The sequence below is a fragment of the Euprymna scolopes genome, chromosome 6 (genome assembly GCF_053919585.1).
Source record: "Euprymna scolopes isolate OS-2025 chromosome 6, ASM5391958v1, whole genome shotgun sequence".
Taxonomy (NCBI): Eukaryota; Metazoa; Mollusca; class Cephalopoda; order Sepiida; family Sepiolidae; genus Euprymna; species Euprymna scolopes.
The window spans coordinates 30,694,708-30,705,506 of record NC_136487.1 but is presented as its reverse complement, the minus strand read 5'-3'; the positions used below and the strand labels follow the sequence as shown (position 1 = coordinate 30,705,506).

General features: G+C 36.7%; 1 pseudogene; it reads left to right on the top strand.

Annotated features, from left to right (window-relative positions):
* The first annotated feature begins 9,515 nt into the window (after positions 1–9,515).
* LOC145278442 (U2 spliceosomal RNA) lies at positions 9,516–9,642 on the top strand (annotated as a pseudogene).
* The last annotated feature ends 1,157 nt before the right edge of the window (positions 9,643–10,799 follow it).

The following is a 10,799-nucleotide window of genomic DNA, read 5'->3' as shown; positions in this document are numbered from 1 at the left end:
TACCATATGTTTGTATACAATACGTTTAATATACAATACGTATAATATATTATGTTTAATAGTCAATACCTTTGATATACAATACGTTTAATACAGAGTATGTTTAATATACAATACGTTTAATATACAATACGTTTAATATAGAATATGGTTAATATACAATACGTTTGATATACAATACGTTTAATATAGCATCGGTTTAATATACAATATATTTAATATACAATGCGTTTAATATACAATACGTTTAATGTATCATACGTTTAATACACAATATGTTTAATATATGTTTAATATACAATATGGTTAATATACCATACGTTTAATATAGAATACGTTTTATATACACTAGGTTTAATATACAATATGTTTAATATACACTATGTTTAATATACAATATATTTAATATACAATACGTTTAATATACAATACGTTTAATATAGAATATGTTTAATATACAATATATTTAATATACAATACGTTTAATATAGAATATGTTTAATATAATATGTTTAATAAAAAATACGTTTAACATGGGGAGTAGATAATACAGTGGATGTGTTATCGGCAGCTCCGGTAACTCTCGCTTCTCTTTTTTGTCCCTCAGTCCTCATTCAATGAGTGATTTTTCTGACAAAGGGTGAAGAAAAAGCTGCTTAAAGTTCGGTAGTACTTGGTGACCAGTAGTCTGAGATGTCGGAAATTTTTCTGTCTCTGTCCTTGTGGCCATGTCACTAGTAAGGGTGCTGGAGGTAAACGTTTTGTCTGGGCTGACGTTATCCGCCTGATAGGTAGGGACCCGAACCTTGGATTAACCACTAAGGAGGCTGTCCTATCAGCAGGCGCAAAGTACTGGGACTGTTGTATTGCCATTTGGTGAGTGGATCTGGACCATGCAGTAGTCTCTGGTGGGGCCTCTCGATGCCATACTCGTGGGTTACGTTACGGCTTTACCTTTTCGTGTGCTACAAAAAAAATTCCTGTCTTTTTCTCTCTTACTTTCCCTCTCTGTACTGCTCTAACCAAGTATGCCGACCTATTCCACAAATCCCAAAACATCAACATGAAATATCTCCAGAATAAACACTCGATTAAACCTAGAACCCCATCTTCCAACGTAGACCCCTACTACCAGGTCTCCTTCTCCAACATCAAGGGTCTACGTTTCAATCTTCCAGAGGTTGAAATCCAATTACAGGAGACGAAACCGAACATATTATTTCTAAGTGAAACTGGAATAGGGCCGACCACTTCACTAGATGAGTTTATAATGAACGGATACTCTAATTTAACAGCTAAATCTGACCCCCAAGATCGCCATGGGCATGGAATATGTGCCTACATTAAGGATGGCTTCCCGTGTGGCAAAGATATCTCTAGAGAAGATCCTAATTTACCCTATATGTGCTTCAGGGTTGCAATTGCTAACACCACTGCATTTATATTTGTCCTCTATCGGCCCCACAACAGCGGAGTTACTATCTTTAAGAGCATATCTGTGAAAATAGACCACATACTGTCTGCACATCCCTCGGCTAACATCCACATCTGTGGTGACTTCAACGTCCATAACGTGGAATGGCTGACCCATTCAAATAAGACAGATGATGAGGGGAGGTTTTGTCATGATTTTGCCATTGCTTATGACCTCACTCAGATTGTTCGCGAACCCACCCGTGTGCCCGACACACCCGGTCAATATGCAAGCATCCTAGACCTTTTTCTCTCAACTTCCCCTGAGCTATGTTCATGTTCCGTTCATTCTCCTCTAGGATCCATCGACCACTCCGTAATATCAGTTAAGATAAAAACGAAATGTAAGAAGCCCCCAGACGTACCCCTCCACCGTACTGTATATCGATACTCTATTGCTGACTGGGATAGCTTCCGTACATTCATATCTGATTTAGCTCTGCACTCCATGTTTAAAAAGGAAGTGTCCTCTATAGTATCAGATCTGACCGAATGGTAAATTGTAGGCATAGACCAATTCATACCATCTAAAAAATTCCAACAAAAACCTAACAGCCAGCCATGGTTCTCCCCAGACTGTGCTGCTGCTATCGCGCACAGAAATCACTTTTTCCATAGCTACCAACGTAATAGATGCACTGAGACTAAAGCTGCTTTCAGGACTGCCAGCAACCACTGTAAAAGAGTAATAAAAAATTCAAGAGAGCTATATGTACAGTCTGTTAAATCCAAGGTAGCTGAGCAGCGACTTGGTTCCCACCAGTTTCGGCAAATAACAAATAGGATCCTGAACAGAAGTGTGCGTTCTATCCCAACAATTATCAATGGACCAGAGGTCATCTCGTCAGCGTCAAACAAGACCAAACTATTTGCAAAGAACTTTGCAGCTAATTCTACCCTATGTGACGAAGGCCATCAACTCCCCATATTTCCTCCTATAACACAGAACAAGCAAGTTAACATACAAATATCCGTGCATGAGGTCGCAAAGCTAATCAAGAACCTAGATTCCAGTAAAGCAACTGGCCCTGATGGCATCCCAATTATAGTGTTAAAAAAACGTCAACCAGAACTTGCTCCCATACTTACGAAACTATTTAAGCGCTGTCTTAAGGAGAAGTGCTTTCCGACTCCCTGGAAGACCTCATCAGTTTGCCCTGTATTCAAGAATTCAGGTGATAAGTCATCGGCCTCTCAATACAGACCAATAAGTCTCCTATGTGTTATGAGTAAGTTGCTGGAATCCATATTAAATAGAGAAATAGTAAACCACCTCAGCAGGAATAACCTTCTTAGTGACACACAATATGGTTTCCGCTCTGCAAGATCTACCGCAGATATGCTGACGGTTATATACCACAGGATTAGTGAATCTCTTGACAAAGGCTTCCTTTCTAGGGCAATTTCAATTCTCTATCTATATAAAAGCCAAGTACGGCCAAGGATGGAATACTGTTGCCATATCTGGGCAGGAGCTGCCAAAAACAGCCTATCATGCCTTGACAGAGTACAAAATAGACTTCGTGGTTTAGTGGGGGATGCCCTTTTCTCTACCCTGCAACCCCTCTCCCACAGAAGAGACGTTGCGAGCCTATCCTTGTTTTATCGTTATTTTCATGGCAGGTGCTCGTCTGAACTCCAATCCCTGGTCCCCCCTCGCCAATCTTTCACGAAAAACACCCGTCTAGCTGAATCCACTGTGAAAAATTTCCCCCCACTCTATATCTGTGCCTAAATCAAAACGCGGATTTCATGAACAAAGCTTCTTTCTTAGAACTGCACGCCTGTGGAACTCTGTTCCGTCTGCCTGCTTCCCTCCGGACTACAACTTGGATGTCTTCAAGTCTAATGTTAACAAATTCCTTATGAACCGCCCCCTTAAGTAAACACTTCATCAAATCTCATCACTAACGTAATGTACTTGCAATAACCCTTATCCCTGAGTGGCTTCCGGGCCTTGATAAGTGGTGATCTCTGTGTAAAAAAAAAAAAAAAAAAAATTGCTCTTGACATATCAAAGGCCTTTGACAAGGTATGGCATAAGGGTCTACTTCACAAGATTTCCAGCTACAGTACAACTGGAAATGTTTTCTCAATCATTAAATCATTTCTCTCCGATAGGCTCATAAGAGTAGTGGTAGATGGACAAAAATCGGAGGCCTGCAATATAAATGCTGGAGTCCCTCAGGGGTCAATCCTGGGCCCAACTCTCTTCCTGATCTACATCAATGACCTCCCTAAACACATACTCAAATCATTCGTTGAAATCTATGTTGATGACACGACCATCTACGGCAACACATCAAAGGCTGTAAATGACAAAGTTCTCTCTGATTCTCTCTCGTCTGATCTCGAGCGCGTAGTTCAGTGGGGGCAGATGTGGCTGGTTACCTTTAATGCATCCAAAACCAAACTCCTATCCTTACATCATCAACGCTCTGATTCCCATCTGGCATCAATTGTGATGGATGGCTCTCGTCTGGGTGAGGCCCCGTGTTTTGACAAGTTTCTGGGTTTGACCTTTACTCCTGATCTGAAATGGAACACGTACATCAAGTCTGTTGCCAAGGTCGCTTGAAAGATGGTGAGATCCTTCTACCGCTCCAGAAGATATCTCACTACTGATGCAATTCTCTATCTATATAAAAGCCAAGTACGTCCAAGGATGGAATACTGTTGCCATATTGGGCAGGAGGTGCTAAAAACAGCCTATCCTGCCTTGACAGAGTACAAAATAGACTTCGTGGCTTAGTGGGGGATGCCCTTTTCTCTACCCTGCAACCTCTCTCCCACAGAAGAGACGTTGCGAGCCTATCCTTGTTTTATCGTTATTTCCATGGCAGGTGCTCGTCTGAACTCCAATCTCTGGTCCCCCCTCGCCAATCTTTCACAAAAATAACCGGTCTAGCTGAATCCATTGTGAAAATTTTTCCCCACTCTATATCTGTGCCTAAATCAAAACACGGATTCCATGAACAAGGCTTCTTTCTTAGAACTGCACGCCTGTGGAACTCTGTTCCGTCTGCCTGCTTCCCACCGGGCTACAACTTGGATGTGTTCAAGTGCAACGTTAACAAATTCCTAATGAACCGCCCCCTTAAGTAAACACTTCATCAAATCTCCACACTAACGTAATGTACTTGCAATAATCCTTATCCCTGAGTGGCTTCTGGGCCTTGATAAGTGGTGATCACTGTGTAAAAAAAAACATATACAATATGTTTAATATACAATATGTTTAATATACAATATGTTTAATATACAATATGATTGATATATGAGTGGTGTGCAATAAGTAATGCCTCTGGTCCACTTCCTGTTGTCTGATCAAGCTGAAAATTTGTATGTGCAATGATTTATATCTCTACGGGTTATTCGGCAAATTATAGCTCTGAACTAATTGTGGTTTCTTTTTTACAGGTGTTTGAACTGAGTCAGATATGAAATGGCGCCTGTTGAATGTCGAACAGTGATCCAGTTTTTGCATTTGAAAGGACGCACATCACAGGAGACTTTTGATGAAATGAAAGAAACTTATGGTGATAATGCCCCATCATATGCCCTTGGCATTGTGAATTCAAACATGGCCGGAAGTTTGTGGAAACAGCTCCCCGACCTGGTCCCCCCCCTCATTGATGAGGCATCTGTCCGTCAAATTGAGGCTGCCATTTTGAACGATCGGCGCATTGCTATTCGCCAAATATCCCAAGATGTCAAGATAAGTACAGGGTCTGTGGAAACTATCATTCATGACCATTTGCATATACATAAGGTGTCTGCCAGATGGATTCCCAGGTTGCTCACACCATTCCAGAAGCGATAACGCGTCGAGTGCTTGAGGATGAATTTGGAGATGAGCCAAGAAGATTAGTCCAAGTTTTTCAAAAGACTGATTACACAGAATGAAACCTAGGTCCATCCCTATGATCCAGAGACCAAAGCCCAGTCAATGCAGTGGAAGCACTTGGACTTATCACCTACAAAGGAGGCAAGGGTGCAACCCTCCGCTGGAAATGTCATGCTCACAGTCTTCTGGAACCAGGATAGAGTAGTGATGACAGATTTCCTGGCAAAGGGTACCACAATTACCGGAGCCTATTATGCTTCACTTTTGAGGCAATTAAGGGAAGCTATCAAAATTAAAAGGCGGGGCAAGATTCGCAAAGGTACCCTCCTGCTGCAGCACAACGTTCCGGTCCACAACTCGTATGTCGCCAGATCAGAAGCACGGATGTGTGGTTATGACATCCTCCCCCATCCTCCACATTCTCTTAGCCTTGCACCGTCTGACTTTCACCTCTTCCCAACCATGAAATTGTTTTTGAAAGGAAAGCGTTTCACAGATTATGCAGCCTTGATTTCTGAAGTCACGTCGTGGTTGAAGGACCAACCTGGGGTGTTCTACAAAAACGGTGTCCAGAGCTGCATCAAACGATGGGAGAAATGCATAACTCTGTGTGGTTCCTATGTGAAGAACGACGAATAACTGTGCAACGTTTCGTTGCTCTACTACTATAGGAAGTGGATCAGGGGCATTACTTATTGCACGCCCCTTGTATAAAATGTTTAATATACAATACGTTTTATATACAATATGTTTAATATACAATACGTTTAATATGCAACATGTAGATATACAATACGTTTAATATACAATATGTTTAATGTACAATACGTTTAATATACGATACGGTTAATATACAATACGTTTAATATATAATACGTTTAATATATAATATGTTTAATATATACTGTTTAATATACAATACATTTAATATACAATACGTTTAATATACAATACGTTTAATATATATGTTTAATATTCAATACATTTAATATACAATACGTTTAATATACACTATGTTTAATATATAACATGTTTAATATACAATACGTTTAATATACAATACGTTTAATATACAATGCGTTTAATATACAATATGCTTAATGTACAATACGTTTAATATACTATACATTTTATATACAATACGTTTAATATATATAATATGTTTAATATACAATATGTTTAATATACAATACTTTTAATATACAATACTTTTAATATACAATACGTTCAATATACAATACGTTTAATATACAATACGTTTAATATACAATACGTTTAATATACAATACATTTAATATACAATACATTTAATATACAATACGTTTAATATACAATACTTTTAATATATAATACGTTTGATATACAGTACCTTTAATATACAATACTTTTTAATATATATAATACGTTTAATATACAATACTTTTAATATAAAATATGTTTAATATACAATACGTTTTATATTCAATACTCTTAATATACAATACGTTTAATATGCAATACGTTTAATATATATGTTTAATATACAATACGGTTAATATACAATGCATTTGATATGCAATATGTTTAATATACAACATGTTTAATATACAATACGTTTAATATACAATACGTTTAATATACAATACGTTTAATATACAATAAAATTCAACTTGCTTTATATAATTTATTTCAATATATAAAGCACAACGTGTAATACCTATTGTAATAAAGTCGTATAATTGTCTGTTTCTTCATAATTAATTAATATGTACAAAAAGTACATTCTTTCATAAAGTAATTTGCAAACGGACTTTTTTACACTTTTATTCTAGTATGATTCGTATATAAATATATTTAAAAAGATCTCTACATTTAATGAATACCCTCTTTTGTATTAAATTAAAGGTATTTTAGTGATTAGCTCGAGTTTATTAATTGTTTGTTTTAATATAATTGTTTTAATATAATTGTTTTAATTGTTCTATTTAGAAATATTATTTAAAGTTTATTTTTTAATTTATTTTACATTTAATTTAGAGCTATATTTTCACCAGGATTTGACGCCCCCTGGGAACTTTTGGGGCTAAATGGGGGCTCAAATACTGAACTTAGCCATTTTTTTATGTCTCGTTCACTGTGCACTCACGGGGGATCATGCATGATTCACTTGTTTTTTTTTTTTTTACTCATGCTTCTTTATGCCTCATATTATCTTTTATTTCTCTGTAATAACCTTACGATAATGTAATGTGCTTCTGGAATGCTTCTTTTCATTTCCATTAATTACATATTGGTGCAATATTTTTATGAGGGTATGATCACTGAAAGTTGGGAGATTCTACTTATAAACACTAGCGATAGGAATTGACGAATCAAATGAAACCACGTTCTGTTAGCAATCAATTACAAACCAGAATTCCTCCGTAAAAATATTTAATATTTTAGCATTCTAGCACATAATCGTTCGTGTCAATATGAAAAGGATCTTTTCTTTTTGCCTGCAAAATCATAAAGTCTATGACCTGTACAGAACGGCTACTCTCTGAAAGTTCTTCATTCCCAAGACTTGTAAAGAATAGTTACTCATCGGAAACTCTTCTGAAATTAAACATGGCTTCCAATTCAAGAATACTTTCCTTCGTTGAAATAAAAACTATAGATAATATTGCCGTTATTCATCCAATAAAATAACTTTGAATTATATAGAAGTTACACCATACTGAGATTGTACTAAATAAAAATAGCAAAAATAAATATTTGTGGAATGTTCAATTGGACAAGTTATTGAATTTATTATTAAAATAACAATTTTTTTACTAACTATTGAACATCTCATGTTTTTCTATTGAATTTCAGCCTGCTTTAACTGATAAAGTTTAGTCAAGTGATATTAAGATTTACGTATCTACGATTTTGTCTATTCTAATAATATCCGACAATCTTCACCTTTCTAACGTTAATATGAAAACCGTGTTTAAAATACACTAGCTCTACCAGATAAATAGTTATGGAAAACAATTACGAAAACAATATATTTCAGCGGCGCTCTGAAATTCAGTTATAGTTTCCTTTCATCCTACTTAAAAAACAAAAAATAAAAAAAATATAGAACTTTATAAAACATTTTTTTTTAAAAAATTACTTACTTCGCCATAAGTTCCAAACATGTAGGTTTCCCAAAATTTGACATGATCTGAAAAAGTAAAAATTACATCAGTTGAGAAGAATCTATGCTCCTCATACATAGAACAAGAGATACTGCAGTTCGATTCGAGCTCGAAGGCAAGAAACAGTGTCTTAAATATAATTTGTAAAACTTATTATGCCTGTCTGACTCCGTTTTTAGTCACGTGCAAGTGACTCTATAAGTCACTCCGTCGGTCGGTCAGTCGGTCGGTCTGTCGGTCTGTCCGTAATACTTTTGTGTTTGGCCTTTTTGGTTAAGACCAGAGGTCTGTTGTTAATACATGCTATTCTTAGCTTTTAAAGCTTTTCTTGGCCTTTTGGCAGGGATCAAAGTGTAGGATCTGTTCCGGCAGATATTGCAAGCAAAGACCAGATGTGGGGGCAACCCCACATACCTGACCTTTAACCAGCTCCCATTTCCCACCTCTCGGGAGTTGGTCCCCTTTTTCCCTTCCCCCCTCCCTTCACTCCTCACATTAAAAATTGGCCTTGTGCCTAATTTGCTCGGTGGGGGAGCAAATAAATACCATCTGTTCCGGCAGATACTGCAAGCAAAAACCATATGTGGGGACAAACCCACATATAAGACCTTGGTCAATATAGGAGCAACCCTTCATACCAATTGTCACTATCACGCTCCCCTACTCCCCGGGGAGCTTTTTTTTTTTTTTTTTTTTACACAGTGATCACCACTTATCAAGGCCCGGAAGCCACTCAGGGATAAGGGTTATTGCAAGTACATCACGTTAGTGAGATTTTATGAAGTGTTTAATTAGGGGGGTGGTTCATTCCCCATTTCCCCTTCACTCCTCACATAAAAAATCAGCCTTGTGCCTAATTTGCTTGGTGGGGGAGCAAATAAATACCAACCTCACATATAAGACCTTGGTCAATGTAAGGGAAACCCTTCATACCAATTGTCACTATCCAGCTCCCCTACTCCCCGGGGAGTTGGTCCCTATTTCCCCTTCACTCTTCACATTGAAAATAGGCCTTGTGCCTAATTTGCTCGGAGGGGGAGCAAATAAATACACATTTCTTGGCCTTTTGGCCAAGATCAAAGTGTAGTATCTGTTCTTACTACATGCTCTACTTATTGTGATATAAAGTGGGTGATCACTTTTCTGTATTAATTTTATGTAAAATGATCACCCACTTTACAGCCAGTCAGTCTCAAAGCCATTCAAGTCATTCTCCAGATCATTCAAGTTGTTTTTGAAGGATTCCAGTAATTGTTTAAGCATTCAAGTCTTTCTTAAGGTCATTAAATTCATCCTTAAGTTCATTAAAGTCATTCTAAGTCATTTACTTTTTATTTATTTAAGTCATTTCAGCCCATTTTTCGGTCATTTTAGTTTATCTTTAAGAATTTCATGTCAATCCTACATTCACGCATTCATTCATTACACGAGAGCATGCGTCTAATGGCTATCGGCCTTGTTTCATACTGTATCTCCTCCAAGACGCTAAGTCGCAGAGCGGCGCAAGACGGATCAACTGATTACGTGTTTTGTGGGCTATTGTTTTATATATATATATAAGCCGGCGAGAATAGTTGCTAAGGGTTAAAATTGAGAAAAAAAATGGAACTAGCTAGTGTAAATTGACTTGAAGTGCAAACGGTAGCAACTAAGACTGAAGCGCTAAATATTTTGTTTTCAATTCTAGCTAATGCCACTCATCATACATTTTTTGTTTACTTTTGAAATCAGTATTACGTTTAATATAGTAATCGATAGAGAACTGGCTCCATAGTAATAAATACCAAATCTGCATAAATTAAAATATATTTAAGCGTATTTTACAGGGAAACACCGGGCGCTATGCTAGTATTTATATAAAAATGTATTACAAAATCCTGATTTTTTTTATCGATATTGACTTATAACCTTTCATTCTTGTCAGAAAATACTTCCTATCCGTCAATTTAAAAACTTTCCTACGACCATTTTTTTATATATAAATAATGTAAACAAAACAAATGTATTATGTAGGTGAGGAAAGCTGAGTATGGGGTTTAAAGCTGTTAAAATGTCAATTAGAGGCAATTTATGGATATTATTAAAGTTTATGAGCTAAAGTCAAGTATAATTGAACATTTGTGCTCCAAAACCCAAGAGTACTGAACTCATCAGAAAACCTGCTCATCTAGCAAGAACGAATATTTAAAGAGAAATGTTTTCATGTTTTAACAGCCATGTTTGTTTTATTTTATATTTTATACAAACAATGTCACGCACACGATACAAACATTCATTTATGGAAATGAAACCGTTGCTTTCTTATGTAAAACCATAATAACATCTTTCTACAG